The sequence below is a fragment of the Strongylocentrotus purpuratus genome, unplaced genomic scaffold (assembly GCF_000002235.5).
Source record: "Strongylocentrotus purpuratus isolate Spur 01 unplaced genomic scaffold, Spur_5.0 spur5_scaffold_12, whole genome shotgun sequence".
NCBI lineage: Eukaryota > Metazoa > Echinodermata > Echinoidea > Camarodonta > Strongylocentrotidae > Strongylocentrotus > Strongylocentrotus purpuratus.
In genome coordinates, this window is record NW_022145597.1 from 30,600,614 (window position 1) to 30,625,167 (window position 24,554).

Consider the following 24,554-nt stretch of genomic DNA (forward strand, 5'->3'; position numbering starts at 1 on the left):
GACAACATCGGACTACAAAAATGATGATAATAATGCATCCCGAAAGCGTCAAATCAGTAAATCGGCACATTTTGTAAAGTCATTAGCATGCAGAAAGTGTTAACAACAAAAAGCGAACCAGTTATCACGGTGAGGCAAAATGGTCTTGTGGATAAAAGTGATCACTTCACAATGCAATGTACTCGGTTCGAGTCTCAGTTTCTCCTTTATATAAACCCATGTTATTTTTTTTCTTCACTCCATAATATTGACTTGTCATCTCTTTTTTAAAGGGGACACCCCCCCCCCCTCAACAAAGAAAAAATAGCATGTAATACTCTTTCTTTAACAAGCGACTCTCTGAATTAGTCAGAAAACATCTTTTGCTACATCTACAACAATTAGTGTAAGTATGAAGAATACATGAAGATTAGCAATGTGACACTTTAGTCTAGTGGGTAGGCAATCGTCTGATAACTGGAAGGTATCGGGTTCGACCCCCAGCTGTTGCGTTTTTTTCTTTTGCTACATCTACAACAATAAGTATAAGTATGAAAAAAAAACATGGAGATTAGCAATGTGACACTTTAGTCTAGTGGGTAGGCAATCGCCTGGTAACTGGAAGGTATCGGGTTCGACCCCCAGCTGTTGCGTTTTTTTCTTTTGCTACATCTACAACAATAAGTATAAGTATGAAAAAAAAAACATGGAGATTAGCAATGTGACACTTTAGTCTAGTGGGTAGGCAATCGCCTGGTAACTGGAAGGTATCGGGTTCGACACCCAGCTGTTGCTTTTTTTTTAATCTTTGAAAAAGAAAAACTGATGTCAAACCCATTTTGATCTCACTCAAAGTCCATATTTATTGCTATTCTCTTAATTGATCTATACAATGAGCTTGCAATTAACTTGTAAGCAAGGTAAAGTATTATATTTACGAAGTACAAGAAGGACAGGAATCCTGTTTTATCTATTTATCAAACATTATTACATTCAATACTTTTTCAGTCCCAATGAGAGAGAGAGAGAGAGAGAGAGAGAAAGAGAAAGAGAGCCAGAAAGAGACAAGTGAAGAGAACCCAATACACCTCATCAGTGTAATAAAGTCTGATGATCTTAATCTACATACTTACTTCAAATATTTTGCCGGGCAGATATTATTATTTATAAAAACAAACCAATTTTGGAGTTTTATAATAAATATTATTGTTGTTGTTGTTGTTGATGTAAAACAATGAGAAAATAGGGACCTTTTGCGGGGGGGGGGGGAGCAATGTAGAAAAAAACTACAGGGGAGCCTTGGGATTTTTATTTGGGGGGGGGGGGTGGGTATCGGCGCGGATTCAGGATTTCTTAGGGGGGCCCAAACTTGAAATCAATTTGAAATTTAATGTGCTGAAATAAAAAAAAATCGTGCCGGCCGATATTTCACTCAGTGGTAGAGGGGGAAGGGGGAGGGGGGGGGGGGGGGGGGTAGAGAGCACTATTTTTTTGTTTGGCCCTCGAAAATTTGAAAAATCACCCCCCCCCCCCCACATTAATCGCCAGGGGGGTCCCATAGCTGGCAATCGACAGCTAGCTGGCAATCGACAGCTAGCTGGCAATCGACAGCTAGCTGGCAATCGACAGCTAGCTGGCAATCGACAGCTAGCTGGCAATCGACAGCTAGCTGGCAATCGACAGCTAGCTGGCAATCGACAGCTAGCTGGCAATCGACAGCTAGCTGGCAATCGACAGCTAGCTGGCAATCGACAGCTAGCTGGCAATCGACAGCTAGCTGGCAATCGACAGCTAGCTGGCAATCGACAGCTAGCTGGCAATCGACAGCTAGCTGGCAATCGACAGCTAGCTGGCAATCGACAGCGTAGCCTGGCGGCGGTAGCGGGTAGCCCCAAAGCCATGTCCATTTAAAAACTGCATTCAAGAGCCTCTTATTGCTAGGTTTACAACGTTGTTTTACATTTGCAATTATAATTTCCTAGTTTTATTCACTCTCTACAGTCCCGTACTATCCCTTTTTCAGTCTGTAAACAACTTTGCAACACGAAAACAATGATGAACAGGGTTTTACTTCTCGTATAAATTTATTAGAAGTGCCCTATGTCATTTTGCACGAAGTGATACAAAGGGCCTTTCAAATTTAAGTCTATTGAAAGCATTCCCCCACCTAGCCTGTATGACCGAGCAGAATCATTTAGTGCTCAACAATAAAAATCCACAGTCTTGGCTAAAGAGGTCCATTATTTGTTTGTTTATTTAGTTATTTTATTTAATTGACATTGTACAGTACTATTAAATATCAGGTATATTGGATGCTCTGTTTTAAATACAGTCAAGATTGCCGAGCAATGAATTACATCCTGCTTCTTGTCCTCAAACCATATCTTTCTGGTTTTTAAAACGGTATCATTTGAATTTCCATTTCCAAGCATTATTTTGAACTGTCCCGAAATTGTTTTCCTTTCTTGAAATCAGACTACAGCCCCAGTCTAAAGTGCTTGTCCTCCCAGACAAGGACAAAGAGCCTCTTCGGTAGGTTTAGGGACAATGCATCAAAATAACGCGGTCATTGTTGCAATGTCAGGAATGCTATTATTACCTCCTCTTTGGTAATCCTCGCATTTGACCAAACAAAAGTCACTCAATGAAGGGAGGGTCAGGTTTGTTTTCAATTCACTAATATTATTGATGCCATGTCAGAAAGAGCTGAGTAGTTTGTTACGTAACTATTCAAAAATTGCAGGTGCAAGCTATTGAAAACAGAATCGAATAGCCAAGCTTCCCTATTCATTGGTGCCCTGTTATAGAATTCGTAGCATATACTGAATTGAATAGACCCGTGTTCTATTCATTATACTATGTGAGGGCAGTGGCCTCTTGTCATATCACTTTAAGTTTAAGTCAGCAGTTTGCAAATTAAATGAAATAAACATAAAACCTCACTATTATATCAGTAATATCAGTAACTGAAAGAAAAAAAATACGGGCAATCTTGACAACATCGGACTACAAAAATGATGATAATAATGCATCCCGAAAGCGTCAAATCAGTAAATCGGCACATTTTGTAAAGTCATTAGCATGCAGAAAGTGTTAACAACAAAAAGCGAACCAGTTATCACGGTGAGGCAAAATGGTCTTGTGGATAAAAGTGATCACTTCACAATGCAATGTACTCGGTTCGAGTCTCAGTTTCTCCTTTATATAAACCCATGTTATTTTTTTTCTTCACTCCATAATATTGACTTGTCATCTCTTTTTTAAAGGGGACACCCCCCCCCCCCTCAACAAAGAAAAAATAGCATGTAATACTCTTTCTTTAACAAGCGACTCTCTGAATTAGTCAGAAAACATCTTTTGCTACATCTACAACAATTAGTGTAAGTATGAAGAATACATGAAGATTAGCAATGTGACACTTTAGTCTAGTGGGTAGGCAATCGTCTGATAACTGGAAGGTATCGGGTTCGACCCCCAGCTGTTGCGTTTTTTTCTTTTGCTACATCTACAACAATAAGTATAAGTATGAAAAAAAAACATGGAGATTAGCAATGTGACACTTTAGTCTAGTGGGTAGGCAATCGCCTGGTAACTGGAAGGTATCGGGTTCGACCCCCAGCTGTTGCGTTTTTTTCTTTTGCTACATCTACAACAATAAGTATAAGTATGAAAAAAAAAACATGGAGATTAGCAATGTGACACTTTAGTCTAGTGGGTAGGCAATCGCCTGGTAACTGGAAGGTATCGGGTTCGACACCCAGCTGTTGCTTTTTTTTTAATCTTTGAAAAAGAAAAACTGATGTCAAACCCATTTTGATCTCACTCAAAGTCCATATTTATTGCTATTCTCTTAATTGATCTATACAATGAGCTTGCAATTAACTTGTAAGCAAGGTAAAGTATTATATTTACGAAGTACAAGAAGGACAGGAATCCTGTTTTATCTATTTATCAAACATTATTACATTCAATACTTTTTCAGTCCCAATGAGAGAGAGAGAGAGAGAGAGAGAAAGAGAAAGAGAGCCAGAAAGAGACAAGTGAAGAGAACCCAATACACCTCATCAGTGTAATAAAGTCTGATGATCTTAATCTACATACTTACTTCAAATATTTTGCCGGGCAGATATTATTATTTATAAAAACAAACCAATTTTGGAGTTTTATAATAAATATTATTGTTGTTGTTGTTGTTGATGTAAAACAATGAGAAAATAGGGACCTTTTGCGGGGGGGGGGGGGAGCAATGTAGAAAAAAACTACAGGGGAGCCTTGGGATTTTTATTTGGGGGGGGGGGGGGTGGGTATCGGCGCGGATTCAGGATTTCTTAGGGGGGCCCAAACTTGAAATCAATTTGAAATTTAATGTGCTGAAATAAAAAAAAATCGTGCCGGCCGATATTTCACTCAGTGGTAGAGGGGGAAGGGGGGGGGGGGGGGGGGGGGGTAGAGAGCACTATTTTTTTGTTTGGCCCTCGAAAATTTGAAAAATCACCCCCCCCCCCCCCACATTAATCGCCAGGGGGGTCCCATCTATCGACAGCTAGCTGGCAATCGACAGCTAGCTGGCAATCGACAGCTAGCTGGCAATCGACAGCTAGCTGGCAATCGACAGCTAGCTGGCAATCGACAGCTAGCTGGCAATCGACAGCTAGCTGGCAATCGACAGCTAGCTGGCAATCGACAGCTAGCTGGCAATCGACAGCTAGCTGGCAATCGACAGCTAGCTGGCAATCGACAGCTAGCTGGCAATCGACAGCTAGCTGGCAATCGACAGCTAGCTGGCAATCGACAGCTAGCTGGCAATCGACAGCTAGCTGGCAATCGACAGCTAGCTGGCAATCGACAGCTAGCTGGCAATCGACAGCGTAGCCTGGCGGCGGTAGCGGGTAGCCCCAAAGCCATGTCCATTTAAAAACTGCATTCAAGAGCCTCTTATTGCTAGGTTTACAACGTTGTTTTACATTTGCAATTATAATTTCCTAGTTTTATTCACTCTCTACAGTCCCGTACTATCCCTTTTCAGTCTGTAAACAACTTTGCAACACGAAAACAATGATGAACAGGGTTTTACTTCTCGTATAAATTTATTAGAAGTGCCCTATGTCATTTTGCACGAAGTGATACAAAGGGCCTTTCAAATTTAAGTCTATTGAAAGCATTCCCCCACCTAGCCTGTATGACCGAGCAGAATCATTTAGTGCTCAACAATAAAAATCCACAGTCTTGGCTAAAGAGGTCCATTATTTGTTTGTTTATTTAGTTATTTTATTTAATTGACATTGTACAGTACTATTAAATATCAGGTATATTGGATGCTCTGTTTTAAATACAGTCAAGATTGCCGAGCAATGAATTACATCCTGCTTCTTGTCCTCAAACCATATCTTTCTGGTTTTTAAAACGGTATCATTTGAATTTCCATTTCCAAGCATTATTTTGAACTGTCCCGAAATTGTTTTCCTTTCTTGAAATCAGACTACAGCCCCAGTCTAAAGTGCTTGTCCTCCCAGACAAGGACAAAGAGCCTCTTCGGTAGGTTTAGGGACAATGCATCAAAATAACGCGGTCATTGTTGCAATGTCAGGAATGCTATTATTACCTCCTCTTTGGTAATCCTCGCATTTGACCAAACAAAAGTCACTCAATGAAGGGAGGGTCAGGTTTGTTTTCAATTCACTAATATTATTGATGCCATGTCAGAAAGAGCTGAGTAGTTTGTTACGTAACTATTCAAAAATTGCAGGTGCAAGCTATTGAAAACAGAATCGAATAGCCAAGCTTCCCTATTCATTGGTGCCCTGTTATAGAATTCGTAGCATATACTGAATTGAATAGACCCGTGTTCTATTCATTATACTATGTGAGGGCAGTGGCCTCTTGTCATATCACTTTAAGTTTAAGTCAGCAGTTTGCAAATTAAATGAAATAAACATAAAACCTCACTATTATATCAGTAATATCAGTAACTGAAAGAAAAAAAATACGGGCAATCTTGACAACATCGGACTACAAAAATGATGATAATAATGCATCCCGAAAGCGTCAAATCAGTAAATCGGCACATTTTGTAAAGTCATTAGCATGCAGAAAGTGTTAACAACAAAAAGCGAACCAGTTATCACGGTGAGGCAAAATGGTCTTGTGGATAAAAGTGATCACTTCACAATGCAATGTACTCGGTTCGAGTCTCAGTTTCTCCTTTATATAAACCCATGTTATTTTTTTTCTTCACTCCATAATATTGACTTGTCATCTCTTTTTTAAAGGGGACACCCCCCCCCCCCCTCAACAAAGAAAAAATAGCATGTAATACTCTTTCTTTAACAAGCGACTCTCTGAATTAGTCAGAAAACATCTTTTGCTACATCTACAACAATTAGTGTAAGTATGAAGAATACATGAAGATTAGCAATGTGACACTTTAGTCTAGTGGGTAGGCAATCGTCTGATAACTGGAAGGTATCGGGTTCGACCCCCAGCTGTTGCGTTTTTTTCTTTTGCTACATCTACAACAATAAGTATAAGTATGAAAAAAAAAAACATGGAGATTAGCAATGTGACACTTTAGTCTAGTGGGTAGGCAATCGCCTGGTAACTGGAAGGTATCGGGTTCGACCCCCAGCTGTTGCGTTTTTTTCTTTTGCTACATCTACAACAATAAGTATAAGTATGAAAAAAAAAACATGGAGATTAGCAATGTGACACTTTAGTCTAGTGGGTAGGCAATCGCCTGGTAACTGGAAGGTATCGGGTTCGACACCCAGCTGTTGCTTTTTTTTAATCTTTGAAAAAGAAAAACTGATGTCAAACCCATTTTGATCTCACTCAAAGTCCATATTTATTGCTATTCTCTTAATTGATCTATACAATGAGCTTGCAATTAACTTGTAAGCAAGGTAAAGTATTATATTTACGAAGTACAAGAAGGACAGGAATCCTGTTTTATCTATTTATCAAACATTATTACATTCAATACTTTTTCAGTCCCAATGAGAGAGAGAGAGAGAGAGAGAGAAAGAGAAAGAGAGCCAGAAAGAGACAAGTGAAGAGAACCCAATACACCTCATCAGTGTAATAAAGTCTGATGATCTTAATCTACATACTTACTTCAAATATTTTGCCGGGCATATTATTATTTATAAAAACAAACCAATTTTGGAGTTTTATAATAAATATTATTGTTGTTGTTGTTGTTGATGTAAAACAATGAGAAAATAGGGACCTTTTGGGGGGGGGGGGGGAGCAATGTAGAAAAAAAACTACAGGGGAGCCTTGGGATTTTTATTTGGGGGGGGGGGGGGGGGGTATCGGCGCGGATTCAGGATTTCTTAGGGGGGCCCAAACTTGAAATCAATTTGAAATTTAATGTGCTGAAATAAAAAAAAATCGTGCCGGCCGATATTTCACTCAGTGGTAGAGGGGGAGGGGAGGGGGGGGGGGGGGGGGGTAGAGAGCACTATTTTTTGTTTGGCCCTCGAAAATTTGAAAAATCACCCCCCCCCCCCCACATTAATCGCCAGGGGGGTCCCATCTAGCTGGCAATCGACAGCTAGCTGGCAATCGACAGCTAGCTGGCAATCGACAGCTAGCTGGCAATCGACAGCTAGCTGGCAATCGACAGCTAGCTGGCAATCGACAGCTAGCTGGCAATCGACAGCTAGCTGGCAATCGACAGCTAGCTGGCAATCGACAGCTAGCTGGCAATCGACAGCTAGCTGGCAATCGACAGCTAGCTGGCAATCGACAGCTAGCTGGCAATCGACAGCTAGCTGGCAATCGACAGCTAGCTGGCAATCGACAGCGTAGCCTGGCGGCGGTAGCGGGTAGCCCCAAAGCCATGTCCATTTAAAAACTGCATTCAAGAGCCTCTTATTGCTAGGTTTACAACGTTGTTTTACATTTGCAATTATAATTTCCTAGTTTTATTCACTCTCTACAGTCCCGTACTATCCCTTTTTCAGTCTGTAAACAACTTTGCAACACGAAAACAATGATGAACAGGGTTTTACTTCTCGTATAAATTTATTAGAAGTGCCCTATGTCATTTTGCACGAAGTGATACAAAGGGCCTTTCAAATTTAAGTCTATTGAAAGCATTCCCCCACCTAGCCTGTATGACCGAGCAGAATCATTTAGTGCTCAACAATAAAAATCCACAGTCTTGGCTAAAGAGGTCCATTATTTGTTTGTTTATTTAGTTATTTTATTTAATTGACATTGTACAGTACTATTAAATATCAGGTATATTGGATGCTCTGTTTTAAATACAGTCAAGATTGCCGAGCAATGAATTACATCCTGCTTCTTGTCCTCAAACCATATCTTTCTGGTTTTTAAAACGGTATCATTTGAATTTCCATTTCCAAGCATTATTTTGAACTGTCCCGAAATTGTTTTCCTTTCTTGAAATCAGACTACAGCCCCAGTCTAAAGTGCTTGTCCTCCCAGACAAGGACAAAGAGCCTCTTCGGTAGGTTTAGGGACAATGCATCAAAATAACGCGGTCATTGTTGCAATGTCAGGAATGCTATTATTACCTCCTCTTTGGTAATCCTCGCATTTGACCAAACAAAAGTCACTCAATGAAGGGAGGGTCAGGTTTGTTTTCAATTCACTAATATTATTGATGCCATGTCAGAAAGAGCTGAGTAGTTTGTTACGTAACTATTCAAAAATTGCAGGTGCAAGCTATTGAAAACAGAATCGAATAGCCAAGCTTCCCTATTCATTGGTGCCCTGTTATAGAATTCGTAGCATATACTGAATTGAATAGACCCGTGTTCTATTCATTATACTATGTGAGGGCAGTGGCCTCTTGTCATATCACTTTAAGTTTAAGTCAGCAGTTTGCAAATTAAATGAAATAAACATAAAACCTCACTATTATATCAGTAATATCAGTAACTGAAAGAAAAAAAATACGGGCAATCTTGACAACATCGGACTACAAAAATGATGATAATAATGCATCCCGAAAGCGTCAAATCAGTAAATCGGCACATTTTGTAAAGTCATTAGCATGCAGAAAGTGTTAAACAACAAAAGCGAACCAGTTATCACGGTGAGGCAAAATGGTCTTGTGGATAAAAGTGATCACTTCACAATGCAATGTACTCGGTTCGAGTCTCAGTTTCTCCTTTATATAAACCCATGTTATTTTTTTTCTTCACTCCATAATATTGACTTGTCATCTCTTTTTTAAAGGGGACACCCCCCCCCCTCCTCAACAAAGAAAAAATAGCATGTAATACTCTTTCTTTAACAAGCGACTCTCTGAATTAGTCAGAAAACATCTTTTGCTACATCTACAACAATTAGTGTAAGTATGAAGAATACATGAAGATTAGCAATGTGACACTTTAGTCTAGTGGGTAGGCAATCGTCTGATAACTGGAAGGTATCGGGTTCGACCCCCAGCTGTTGCGTTTTTTTCTTTTGCTACATCTACAACAATAAGTATAAGTATGAAAAAAAAAACATGGAGATTAGCAATGTGACACTTTAGTCTAGTGGGTAGGCAATCGCCTGGTAACTGGAAGGTATCGGGTTCGACCCCCAGCTGTTGCGTTTTTTTCTTTTGCTACATCTACAACAATAAGTATAAGTATGAAAAAAAAAAACATGGAGATTAGCAATGTGACACTTTAGTCTAGTGGGTAGGCAATCGCCTGGTAACTGGAAGGTATCGGGTTCGACACCCAGCTGTTGCTTTTTTTTTAATCTTTGAAAAAAGAAAAACTGATGTCAAACCCATTTTGATCTCACTCAAAGTCCATATTTATTGCTATTCTCTTAATTGATCTATACAATGAGCTTGCAATTAACTTGTAAGCAAGGTAAAGTATTATATTTACGAAGTACAAGAAGGACAGGAATCCTGTTTTATCTATTTATCAAACATTATTACATTCAATACTTTTTCAGTCCCAATGAGAGAGAGAGAGAGAGAGAGAAAGAGAAAGAGAGCCAGAAAGAGACAAGTGAAGAGAACCCAATACACCTCATCAGTGTAATAAAGTCTGATGATCTTAATCTACATACTTACTTCAAATATTTTGCCGGGCAGATATTATTATTTATAAAAACAAACCAATTTGGAGTTTTATAATAAATATTATGTTGTTGTTGTTGTTGATGTAAAACAATGAGAAAATAGGGACCTTTTGCGGGGGGGGGGGAGCAATGTAGAAAAAAACTACAGGGGAGCCTTGGGATTTTTATTGGGGGGGGGGGGGGGGTGGGTATCGGCGCGGATTCAGGATTTCTTAGGGGGCCCAAACTTGAAATCAATTTGAAATTTAATGTGCTGAAATAAAAAAAAATCGTGCCGGCCGATATTTCACTCAGTGGTAGAGGGGGAAGGGGAGGGGGGGGGGGGGGGTAGAGAGCACTATTTTTTTGTTTGGCCCTCGAAAATTTGAAAAATCACCCCCCCCCCCCACATTAATCGCCAGGGGGGTCCCAGCTAGCTGGCAATCGACAGCTAGCTGGCAATCGACAGCTAGCTGGCAATCGACAGCTAGCTGGCAATCGACAGCTAGCTGGCAATCGACAGCTAGCTGGCAATCGACAGCTAGCTGGCAATCGACAGCTAGCTGGCAATCGACAGCTAGCTGGCAATCGACAGCTAGCTGGCAATCGACAGCTAGCTGGCATCGACAGCTAGCTGGCAATCGACAGCTAGCTGGCAATCGACAGCTAGCTGGCAATCGACAGCGTAGCCTGGCGGCGGTAGCGGGTAGCCCCAAAGCCATGTCCATTTAAAAACTGCATTCAAGAGCCTCTTATTGCTAGGTTTACAACGTTGTTTTACATTTGCAATTATAATTTCCTAGTTTTATTCACTCTCTACAGTCCCGTACTATCCCTTTTTCAGTCTGTAAACAACTTTGCAACACGAAAACAATGATGAACAGGGTTTTACTTCTCGTATAAATTTATTAGAAGTGCCCTATGTCATTTTGCACGAAGTGATACAAAGGGCCTTTCAAATTTAAGTCTATTGAAAGCATTCCCCCACCTAGCCTGTATGACCGAGCAGAATCATTTAGTGCTCAACAATAAAAATCCACAGTCTTGGCTAAAGAGGTCCATTATTTGTTTGTTTATTTAGTTATTTTATTTAATTGACATTGTACAGTACTATTAAATATCAGGTATATTGGATGCTCTGTTTTAAATACAGTCAAGATTGCCGAGCAATGAATTACATCCTGCTTCTTGTCCTCAAACCATATCTTTCTGTTTTTAAAACGGTATCATTTGAATTTCCATTTCCAAGCATTATTTTGAACTGTCCCGAAATTGTTTTCCTTTCTTGAAATCAGACTACAGCCCCAGTCTAAAGTGCTTGTCCTCCCAGACAAGGACAAAGAGCCTCTTCGGTAGGTTTAGGGACAATGCATCAAAATAACGCGGTCATTGTTGCAATGTCAGGAATGCTATTATTACCTCCTCTTTGGTAATCCTCGCATTTGACCAAACAAAAGTCACTCAATGAAGGGAGGGTCAGGTTTGTTTTCAATTCACTAATATTATTGATGCCATGTCAGAAAGAGCTGAGTAGTTTGTTACGTAACTATTCAAAAATTGCAGGTGCAAGCTATTGAAAACAGAATCGAATAGCCAAGCTTCCCTATTCATTGGTGCCCTGTTATAGAATTCGTAGCATATACTGAATTGAATAGACCCGTGTTCTATTCATTATACTATGTGAGGGCAGTGGCCTCTTGTCATATCACTTTAAGTTTAAGTCAGCAGTTTGCAAATTAAATGAAATAAACATAAAACCTCACTATTATATCAGTAATATCAGTAACTGAAAGAAAAAAAATACGGGCAATCTTGACAACATCGGACTACAAAAATGATGATAATAATGCATCCCGAAAGCGTCAAATCAGTAAATCGGCACATTTTGTAAAGTCATTAGCATGCAGAAAGTGTTAACAACAAAAAGCGAACCAGTTATCACGGTGAGGCAAAATGGTCTTGTGGATAAAAGTGATCACTTCACAATGCAATGTACTCGGTTCGAGTCTCAGTTTCTCCTTTATATAAACCCATGTTATTTTTTTTCTTCACTCCATAATATTGACTTGTCATCTCTTTTTTAAAGGGGACACCCCCCCCCCCCCTCAACAAAGAAAAAATAGCATGTAATACTCTTTCTTTAACAAGCGACTCTCTGAATTAGTCAGAAAACATCTTTTGCTACATCTACAACAATTAGTGTAAGTATGAAGAATACATGAAGATTAGCAATGTGACACTTTAGTCTAGTGGGTAGGCAATCGTCTGATAACTGGAAGGTATCGGGTTCGACCCCCAGCTGTTGCGTTTTTTTCTTTTGCTACATCTACAACAATAAGTATAAGTATGAAAAAAAAACATGGAGATTAGCAATGTGACACTTTAGTCTAGTGGGTAGGCAATCGCCTGGTAACTGGAAGGTATCGGGTTCGACCCCCAGCTGTTGCGTTTTTTTTCTTTTGCTACATCTACAACAATAAGTATAAGTATGAAAAAAAAAACATGGAGATTAGCAATGTGACACTTTAGTCTAGTGGGTAGGCAATCGCCTGGTAACTGGAAGGTATCGGGTTCGACACCCAGCTGTTGCTTTTTTTTAATCTTTGAAAAAGAAAAACTGATGTCAAACCCATTTTGATCTCACTCAAAGTCCATATTTATTGCTATTCTCTTAATTGATCTATACAATGAGCTTGCAATTAACTTGTAAGCAAGGTAAAGTATTATATTTACGAAGTACAAGAAGGACAGGAATCCTGTTTTATCTATTTATCAAACATTATTACATTCAATACTTTTTCAGTCCCAATGAGAGAGAGAGAGAGAGAGAGAGAAAGAGAAAGAGAGCCAGAAAGAGACAAGTGAAGAGAACCCAATACACCTCATCAGTGTAATAAAGTCTGATGATCTTAATCTACATACTTACTTCAAATATTTTGCCGGGCAGATATTATTATTTATAAAAACAAACCAATTTTGGAGTTTTTAATAATAAATTATTGTTGTTGTTGTTGTTGATGTAAAACAATGAGAAAATAGGGACCTTTTGCGGGGGGGGGGGGGAGCAATGTAGAAAAAAACTACAGGGGAGCCTTGGGATTTTTATTGGGGGGGGGGGGGGTGGGTATCGGCGCGGATTCAGGATTTCTTAGGGGGGCCAAACTTGAAATCAATTTGAAATTTAATGTGCTGAAATAAAAAAAAAATCGTGCCGGCCGATATTTCACTCAGGGTAGAGGGGGAAGGGGGGGGGGGGGGGGGGGGGTAGAGAGCACTATTTTTTTGTTTGGCCCTCGAAAATTTGAAAAATCCCCCCCCCCCCCCCACATTAATCGCCAGGGGGGTCCCATCTAGCTGGCAATCGACAGCTAGCTGGCAATCGACAGCTAGCTGGCAATCGACAGCTAGCTGGCAATCGACAGCTAGCTGGCAATCGACAGCTAGCTGGCAATCGACAGCTAGCTGGCAATCGACAGCTAGCTGGCAATCGACAGCTAGCTGGCAATCGACAGCTAGCTGGCAATCGACAGCTAGCTGGCAATCGACAGCTAGCTGGCAATCGACAGCTAGCTGGCAATCGACAGCTAGCTGGCAATCGACAGCTAGCTGGCAATCGACAGCGTAGCCTGGCGGCGGTAGCGGGTAGCCCCAAAGCCATGTCCATTTAAAAACTGCATTCAAGAGCCTCTTATTGCTAGGTTTACAACGTTGTTTTACATTTGCAATTATAATTTCCTAGTTTTATTCACTCTCTACAGTCCCGTACTATCCCTTTTTCAGTCTGTAAACAACTTTGCAACACGAAAACAATGATGAACAGGGTTTTACTTCTCGTATAAATTTATTAGAAGTGCCCTATGTCATTTTGCACGAAGTGATACAAAGGGCCTTTCAAATTTAAGTCTATTGAAAGCATTCCCCCACCTAGCCTGTATGACCGAGCAGAATCATTTAGTGCTCAACAATAAAAATCCACAGTCTTGGCTAAAGAGGTCCATTATTTGTTTGTTTATTTAGTTATTTTATTTAATTGACATTGTACAGTACTATTAAATATCAGGTATATTGGATGCTCTGTTTTAAATACAGTCAAGATTGCCGAGCAATGAATTACATCCTGCTTCTTGTCCTCAAACCATATCTTTCTGGTTTTTAAAACGGTATCATTTGAATTTCCATTTCCAAGCATTATTTTGAACTGTCCCGAAATTGTTTTCCTTTCTTGAAATCAGACTACAGCCCCAGTCTAAAGTGCTTGTCCTCCCAGACAAGGACAAAGAGCCTCTTCGGTAGGTTTAGGGACAATGCATCAAAATAACGCGGTCATTGTTGCAATGTCAGGAATGCTATTATTACCTCCTCTTTGGTAATCCTCGCATTTGACCAAACAAAAGTCACTCAATGAAGGGAGGGTCAGGTTTGTTTTCAATTCACTAATATTATTGATGCCATGTCAGAAAGAGCTGAGTAGTTTGTTACGTAACTATTCAAAAATTGCAGGTGCAAGCTATTGAAAACAGAATCGAATAGCCAAGCTTCCCTATTCATTGGTGCCCTGTTATAGAATTCGTAGCATATACTGAATTGAATAGACCCGTGTTCTATTCATTATACTATGTGAGGGCAGTGGCCTCTTGTCATATCACTTTAAGTTTAAGTCAGCAGTTTGCAAATTAAATGAAATAAACATAAAACCTCACTATTATATCAGTAATATCAGTAACTGAAAGAAAAAAAATACGGGCAATCTTGACAACATCGGACTACAAAAATGATGATAATAATGCATCCCGAAAGCGTCAAATCAGTAAATCGGCACATTTTGTAAAGTCATTAGCATGCAGAAAGTGTTAACAACAAAAAGCGAACCAGTTATCACGGTGAGGCAAAATGGTCTTGTGGATAAAAGTGATCACTTCACAATGCAATGTACTCGGTTCGAGTCTCAGTTTCTCCTTTATATAAACCCATGTTATTTTTTTTCTTCACTCCATAATATTGACTTGTCATCTCTTTTTTAAAGGGGACACCCCCCCCCCCCTCAACAAAGAAAAAATAGCATGTAATACTCTTTCTTTAACAAGCGACTCTCTGAATTAGTCAGAAAACATCTTTTGCTACATCTACAACAATTAGTGTAAGTATGAAGAATACATGAAGATTAGCAATGTGACACTTTAGTCTAGTGGGTAGGCAATCGTCTGATAACTGGAAGGTATCGGGTTCGACCCCCAGCTGTTGCGTTTTTTTCTTTTGCTACATCTACAACAATAAGTATAAGTATGAAAAAAAAAACATGGAGATTAGCAATGTGACACTTTAGTCTAGTGGGTAGGCAATCGCCTGGTAACTGGAAGGTATCGGGTTCGACCCCCAGCTGTTGCGTTTTTTTCTTTTGCTACATCTACAACAATAAGTATAAGTATGAAAAAAAAAAAACATGGAGATTAGCAATGTGACACTTTAGTCTAGTGGGTAGGCAATCGCCTGGTAACTGGAAGGTATCGGGTTCGACACCCAGCTGTTGCTTTTTTTTTAATCTTTGAAAAAGAAAAACTGATGTCAAACCCATTTTGATCTCACTCAAAGTCCATATTTATTGCTATTCTCTTAATTGATCTATACAATGAGCTTGCAATTAACTTGTAAGCAAGGTAAAGTATTATATTTACGAAGTACAAGAAGGACAGGAATCCTGTTTTATCTATTTATCAAACATTATTACATTCAATACTTTTTCAGTCCCAATGAGAGAGAGAGAGAGAGAGAGAGAAAGAGAAAGAGAGCCAGAAAGAGACAAGTGAAGAGAACCCAATACACCTCATCAGTGTAATAAAGTCTGATGATCTTAATCTACATACTTACTTCAAATATTTTGCCGGGCAGATATTATTATTTATAAAAACAAACCAATTTTGGAGTTTTATAATAAATATTATTGTTGTTGTTGTTGTTGATGTAAAACAATGAGAAAATAGGGACCTTTTGCGGGGGGGGGGGGGAGCAATGTAGAAAAAAACTACAGGGGAGCCTTGGGATTTTTATTTGGGGGGGGGGGGGGGGGTGGTATCGGCGCGGATTCAGGATTTCTTAGGGGGGCCCAAACTTGAAATCAATTTGAAATTTAATGTGCTGAAATAAAAAAAAATCGTGCCGGCCGATATTTCACTCAGTGGTAGAGGGGGAAGGGGGAGGGGGGGGGGGGGGGTAGAGAGCACTATTTTTTTGTTTGGCCCTCGAAAATTTGAAAAATCACCCCCCCCCCCCACATTAATCGCCAGGGGGGTCCCATCTAGCTGGCAATCGACAGCTAGCTGGCAATCGACAGCTAGCTGGCAATCGACAGCTAGCTGGCAATCGACAGCTAGCTGGCAATCGACAGCTAGCTGGCAATCGACAGCTAGCTGGCAATCGACAGCTAGCTGGCAATCGACAGCTAGCTGGCAATCGACAGCTAGCTGGCAATCGACAGCTAGCTGGCAATCGACAGCTAGCTGGCAATCGACAGCTAGCTGGCAATCGACAGCTAGCTGGCAATCGACAGCTAGCTGGCAATCGACAGCTAGCTGGCAATCGACAGCGTAGCCTGGCGGCGGTAGCGGGTAGCCCCAAAGCCATGTCCATTTAAAAACTGCATTCAAGAGCCTCTTATTGCTAGGTTTACAACGTTGTTTTACATTTGCAATTATAATTTCCTAGTTTTATTCACTCTCTACAGTCCCGTACTATCCCTTTTTCAGTCTGTAAACAACTTTGCAACACGAAAACAATGATGAACAGGGTTTTACTTCTCGTATAAATTTATTAGAAGTGCCCTATGTCATTTTGCACGAAGTGATACAAAGGGCCTTTCAAATTTAAGTCTATTGAAAGCATTCCCCCACCTAGCCTGTATGACCGAGCAGAATCATTTAGTGCTCAACAATAAAAATCCACAGTCTTGGCTAAAGAGGTCCATTATTTGTTTGTTTATTTAGTTATTTTATTTAATTGACATTGTACAGTACTATTAAATATCAGGTATATTGGATGCTCTGTTTTAAATACAGTCAAGATTGCCGAGCAATGAATTACATCCTGCTTCTTGTCCTCAAACCATATCTTTCTGGTTTTTAAAACGGTATCATTTGAATTTCCATTTCCAAGCATTATTTTGAACTGTCCCGAAATTGTTTTCCTTTCTTGAAATCAGACTACAGCCCCAGTCTAAAGTGCTTGTCCTCCCAGACAAGGACAAAGAGCCTCTTCGGTAGGTTTAGGGACAATGCATCAAAATAACGCGGTCATTGTTGCAATGTCAGGAATGCTATTATTACCTCCTCTTTGGTAATCCTCGCATTTGACCAAACAAAAGTCACTCAATGAAGGGAGGGTCAGGTTTGTTTTCAATTCACTAATATTATTGATGCCATGTCAGAAAGAGCTGAGTAGTTTGTTACGTAACTATTCAAAAATTGCAGGTGCAAGCTATTGAAAACAGAATCGAATAGCCAAGCTTCCCTATTCATTGGTGCCCTGTTATAGAATTCGTAGCATATACTGAATTGAATAGACCCGTGTTCTATTCATTATACTATGTGAGGGCAGTGGCCTCTTGTCATATCACTTTAAGTTTAAGTCAGCAGTTTGCAAATTAAATGAAATAAACATAAAACCTCACTATTATATCAGTAATATCAGTAACTGAAAGAAAAAAAATACGGGCAATCTTGACAACATCGGACTACAAAAATGATGATAATAATGCATCCCGAAAGCGTCAAATCAGTAAATCGGCACATTTTGTAAAGTCATTAGCATGCAGAAAGTGTTAACAACAAAAAGCGAACCAGTTATCACGGTGAGGCAAAATGGTCTTGTGGATAAAAGTGATCACTTCACAATGCAATGTACTCGGTTCGAGTCTCAGTTTCTCCTTTATATAAACCCATGTTATTTTTTTTCTTCACTCCATAATATTGACTTGTCATCTCTTTTTTAAAGGGGACACCCCCCCCCCCTCAACAAAGAAAAAATAGCATGTAATACTCTTTCTTTAACAAGCGACTCTCTGAATTAGTCAGAAAACATCTTTTGCTACATCTACAACAATTAGTGTAAGTATGAAGAATACATGAAGATTAGCAATGTGACACTTTAGTCTAGTGGGTAGGCAATCGTCTGATAACTGGAAGGTATCGGGTTCGACCCCCAGCTGTTGCGTTTTTTTCTTTTGCTACATCTACAACAATAAGTATAAGTATGAAAAAAAAACATGGAGATTAGCAATGTGACACTTTAGTCTAGTGGGTAGGCAATCGCCTGGTAACTGGAAGGTATCGGGTTCGACCCCCAGCTGTTGCGTTTTTTTCTTTTGCTACATCTACAACAATAAGTATAAGTATGAAAAAAAAAAACATGGAGATTAGCAATGTGACACTTTAGTCTAGTGGGTAGGCAATCGCCTGGTAACTGGAAGGTATCGGGTTCGACACCCAGCTGTTGCTTTTTTTTTAATCTTTGAAAAAGAAAAACTGATGTCAAACCCATTTTGATCTCACTCAAAGTCCATATTTATTGCTATTCTCTTAATTGATCTATACAATGAGCTTGCAATTAACTTGTAAGCAAGGTAAAGTATTATATTTACGAAGTACAAGAAGGACAGGAATCCTGTTTTATCTATTTATCAAACATTATTACATTCAATACTTTTTCAGTCCCAATGAGAGAGAGAGAGAGAGAGAGAGAAAGAGAAAGAGAGCCAGAAAGAGACAAGTGAAGAGAACCCAATACACCTCATCAGTGTAATAAAGTCTGATGATCTTAATCTACATACTTACTTCAAATATTTTGCCGGGCAGATATTATTATTTATAAAAACAAACCAATTTTGGAGTTTTATAATAAATATTATTGTTGTTGTTGTTGTTGATGTAAAACAATGAGAAAATAGGGACCTTTTGCGGGGGGGGGGGGGAGCAATGTAGAAAAAAACTACAGGGGAGCCTTGGGATTTTTATTTGGGGGGGGGGGGGGGGTGGGTATCGGCGCGGATTCAGGATTTCTTAGGGGGGCCCAAACTTGAAATCAATTTGAAATTTAATGTGCTGAAATAAAAAAAAATCGTGCCGGCCGATATTTCACTCAGTGGTAGAGGGGGAAGGGGGAGGGGGGGGGGGGGGTAGAGAGCACTATTTTTTTGTTTGGCCCTCGAAAATTTGAAAAATCACCCCCCCCCCCCCCCCCCCCCCACATTAATCGCCAGGGGGGTCCCATCTAGCTGGCAATCGACAGCTAGCTGGCAATCGACAGCTAGCTGGCAATCGACAGCTAGCTGGCAATCGACAGCTAGCTGGCAATCGACAGCTAGCTGGCAATCGACAGCTAGCTGGCAATCGACAGCTAGCTGGCAATCGACAGCGTAGCCTGGCGGCGGTAGCGGGTAGCCCCAAAGCCATGTCCATTTAAAAAACTGCATTCAAGAGCCTCTTATTGCTAGGTTTACAACGTTGTTTTACATTTGCAATTATAATTTCCTAGTTTTATTCACTCTCTACAGTCCCGTACTATCCCTTTTCAGTCTGTAAACAACTTTGCAACACGAAAACAATGATGAACAGGGTTTTACTTCTCGTATAAATTTATTAGAAGTGCCCTATGTCATTTTGCACGAAGTGATACAAAGGGCCTTTCAAATTTAAGTCTATTGAAAGCATTCCCCCACCTAGCCTGTATGACCGAGCAGAATCATTTAGTGCTCAACAATAAAAATCCACAGTCTTGGCTAAAGAGGTCCATTATTTGTTTGTTTATTTAGTTATTTTATTTAATTGACATTGTACAGTACTATTAAATATCAGGTATATTGGATGCTCTGTTTTAAATACAGTCAAGATTGCCGAGCAATGAATTACATCCTGCTTCTTGTCCTCAAACCATATCTTTCTGGTTTTTAAAACGGTATCATTTGAATTTCCATTTCCAAGCATTATTTTGAACTGTCCCGAAATTGTTTTCCTTTCTTGAAATCAGACTACAGTCCCAGTCCTAGACAAGGAAAACAGAGCCTCTACATAATAGACTTCGTTCGTACGCCATTTGCTTTGAATATTCATTCATAGTATTTCGATAGCATTACGTCATTTTCATACGCCTGTCCGGCATGCATTTCGAGGAACTTGTACTTTTCTATCGGTAGCGTACATAGAGATACATACTACTAAGCAAAAGAGTCGATCATACACAGTATGTCCTTCGTAGGAGGACTAGAGGGCCAACTAAAATCGTGACCTTTGACATTTCATAGGTTTTGCATTGGGATGAATACGTCCTTCACGGTTGTAATCGCAAAGCATGCAGGGGACAAATCTAGTCATTTTTCACCTTCGCCATGGCGTGATAAGCTGTAATATGCAAACAACGGGATTCTTATCGAATCAACATCATAATCTTGTACATAGTCCGCTATTCTGCAGTGATTTCTTCCAATCCAGTAATTTGTACGGTAAGAAAACAAAGTTGTGGTATCATCATTTTTTATGACTAATAAATGATAATACGACGTAATGAGAGTGGGCCCGAGATCCAACTTTAGTAAATGTAGGCCTAGATCTAGTCCCGTATGTTCAAATGTGTGTGCATTTTAGTAGACTGATTGTCTTTAAGCTGCTCAAGTACACCGTCTCGTGTTTTAGGTAGAAATGTACAGTAATATGAGATTATGTCTCATGAAATATGAATAGACTTTCTAGATCCTATAATTGTAATGGAATAGGGTCTACTAGAATGGCTGACATTTAGATAGTGATTGCAATTAAGTGTAAAAAAGTAAAAGAGCCAGGGAAAAATGATAGATTTGTCGATCTGGATCTGGCTATAAATCTGAGTATCGATGAGCTCAAACTGAGCAATCTACGTGTTGAAGAAGTGATAAGGATTCTTTTGTTACAAATCATTCTTGTGGTCACGAACTTAATATGATTGTCTTTTCCCTTATATTTATCAGTTGCAGCATCATCGAACACGGCCGATGAAACAGAAGATAACGTCATGAAGATGTTACGAGAGAGCTCATTTCACAATGGACAACAGAAGTGTACGTGACTTTCTACAAGGAGGGGACTCAAGCTTGGAAATCGAGTACCGGTAGTCATTATTTGATGGGTGTTCTCTGTCTGGACGCGGAGCTGTTCAGCCATCCGAGGAGACACTGTGAGGAACTGGACAATGGATGGAATTGGGGGGGGGGGGTGGGGGTAAGCATGCAGAACTGGCCTACTATTTTTGTAGTACCTATGGATAAGGACCCTCCATCACTAGAGGGAAAAATAATGAGAAGGACACAAAGAAGGGGAAGGCATATAGTTATTTGCCTTGTGAAAAAATTAGATTAGCCCAAAAAAGGTTCCTTCGGGTTATCAAATGACGACAGGTGAAACTCACAGTTTGGAGAAAAATTGATGTAATTGTGATTCCAAACCATTCAGAAAGTTGTATGGTGTTAGTTGTAAAGGATTGTAAAAATGCAGTTTAATGTTTTAAACCGAGATGGACGTATGGCCCTACGTGCTTACCAGTGTCTGTGATAGGTTGTATTAAACTGAAGCCCTAGCAAAATTGTGCCTCAAAATGATCAAGAAAGTGCCTCTAAAAAGTAAAAATCTTGTTCGACCCCTTTTACCATACTCGTTTTCCCCAATAAAACTGTAGTGTTATGAAACGTTTGGCAACACAAAATAGGTTTCGATTTCCAATCGTAAAATCTTGATAATCAGACAGGCGATCGGATTGTAAAAGTCATTGAGTTCCTGACTGACCTAATTTACATTGCAGCATGAGCTAAATCCAGGATTTTGTTTCAGAATCTGAGAGTAAGTTACCGATCCCTAAATGTGTTTGCATAAAGGTGGTACCCCCCCCCCCTTCTCAGCAAAAGTCCAGTGTGTAAAGTCAATACGGCAGATCTTTTTCTTTGTTACGAGCCAGAGATTTGGGAACACGCATGCGGTACCTCCGTTCCTGTTCCTGGAGGGGGGGGGGGGCGGGGGTGGTACTATTTCTTCATAAGATTCAACTATATGCATTGCATTAAACCTGTTGATATTGATCTAACTTGTATGATCTCATGGTTAATTTATTTATCAATTAAAATAAAACAAACAGGAAGGTTGTAGATGAGTACTAAAGCAATCCATACTGTATGTAGGACGCCGAGTTGAAGTTATTCATGATTTATTCAAGAGAGGAAGGTCAGACAGACATGAGTTTTAAATATTTAACGAGAGAAAAATCATAGAAACAGAGAGAGGCATCGAGAAGAGATGTCGACGCTTAATGAAAGAGAAAGAGTGATAATAAGGAGAGAGGAGAGAGAAAGAGACAGAGAGGGAGGGAGAGATAGAGAGGAGGGAGCAAGAATTAGGTGTGAAGAGCGAAAGATCTAAGAGAACAGAGATTAAATTTTTACAAAGTACACGTTTCCATGTACTTTACTTAATTTATATTATTAATGTAAAACGATATTGGATGGTCTTTGCTAATTTAGTTTGCATTCTTCCTTTAGCTTTATCTTCTAATTTACTATTCTAATTTAGTAAATGTTAGTTAAATATAATTTTGATTTCTATCTCTTCCCCTATGTCATAGCCTCCATTCTTGCTCTCCCTTCCTCATGTTAGTCCATCTCTCTTTCTCTCTCTCTGTAATGATAACCCCTCTATCAATCTTTTCTCCATCAACTCATGATATGTTCCTCCTCTTCTCCTTCTCGTTCATCATCACAATCATCATCATCATCTCAAAACTGTATTAATCAATCTATAAGACTCTTTAGATTGATCAATACAGTTCTTATAACATATGACCTTTATGTACAAACAATAAACCAAATGGTCACAATCATTCAATAAAAAGTGGTAAGAACAATTATTCCAACTCTATGGGCAACAACGTAATCTCCATTTTCTCCTCCTCGTTCAAATATTAGCTTCTTTTTCATTCTTTACTCGTGTTACTTCTCTATCTCTCTGACTATACTCACAAGAAAGTAGAATCAACAGTTTGACATGAAACAGTCTAGAAAATGAACTAAATTTATTCAAGTATCAAATGATTTTGAATTACAGACAGCTTTCTCCAACGAGATGAAAAAAAATATCTCCCTAACCAGAAACTGGCAAAATAACTAAATGCCTTTCCCTCTTTGTAGTCTCTCATTCTTCCCTCTAGTGATGGAGGGTCCTTATCTACTAGGTACACACAAATGTCTTATACATAGTAGACGACCAGCTCTGCAGTCTGCATGCCTTTCTCCCCCCCTCCCCCCCCCCCCCCCCCCCCCCCCCCCCCCCCCCCCCCCCCCCGCCCCCTCTCCATCCATCGTCCAGTTTATCTCTACCTCGGATGGCTGAACAGTACCCCCAGAGTCAAGGCAGAGAACACCCATAAAATAATGACTACCGGTACTCGATTTCCAAGCTTGAGTCCCCTCCTTGTAGAAAGTCACGTAACACTTCTGTTGTCCATTGTGAAATGAGCTCTCTCGTAGCATCTACGTTATCTTCTGATTCATGGGTCATAGTGTTCGATGATGCTGCAACTGATAAATAAAAGGGAAAAGAAAATCAAATTTAAGTTTGTGACCAAAGAACCCTCATCACTTCTTCAACACTAGATCATGTAGCAGACGTGTATGCAGGGGGGAGGGAGTTTCGGGGGTTGAACCCCCCCCCCCTCCTCCAATTTTGTTTAGACTATGTGTGTGTGTGTTTTTGAGGAACCCCCCCCCCCTCACTTTTTTAATAACAAAAATAAATTAAACATTTTTTGTGCTAAAGGGTGACCCAAAAAGGTGACCTTACCCCCCACCAACTGAACAAATATCGGTCTCCCAAATTTCATATTTTCGGGGAAAAAAAGAAGGAAAAAAAAAGGTGCTCTTACCACCCCCGGCTTATTCACCGGCTGGCCGAGTCGTTGTGAAATTGACTGCGTGATTTTCAAATTTTACCCCCCCCCCCCCCCCCCCCCCTCCCCTCGAAAAAATCCTCCGTACGCCCCCGTCATGTAGATCCTCAAGTAGAGCTCATTGATATCAGACTATTATATTCAGATCCAGATCGAAAAAATCTATCGTTTTCATGGCCTCTTTTACTTTCTTAATCTTAGTCTTACATTTATAATTTCTAATTGCAATCACTTTCTAGCCTAACTGTCGGCCATTCTAGTAGACCCTATTCCATTATCAATTATAGGATCTAGAAAGTCTATTCATATTTCATGAGACATAAATCTCATATTACTGTACATTTCTACCTAAAACACGAGACGAGTGTACTTGAGCAGCTTAAAAGACAATCAGTCTACTTAAAATGCACACACATTTGAACATACGGGACTAGATCTAGGCCTACATTTACTAAAGTTGGATCTCGGCCCACTCTCATTACGTCGTATTATCAGCTTTATTAGTCATAAAAATGAATAACCACAAACTTTGGTTTTCTTACCGTACAAATGATACTGGATTGGAAGAAAATCACTGCAGAATAGCGGACTAT

General features: G+C 39.8%; 1 long non-coding RNA gene across 1 annotated transcript; it reads right to left on the bottom strand.

The window, feature by feature from the left end:
• Positions 1–23,336: 23,336 nt before the first annotated feature.
• On the bottom strand, positions 23,337–24,554 carry LOC115922881. The gene is made up of 2 exons (XR_004063650.1): positions 24,504–24,554; positions 23,337–23,593 (listed from the first exon to the last, which is right to left on the bottom strand). It is a non-coding gene; the product is annotated as an uncharacterized LOC115922881 (long non-coding RNA).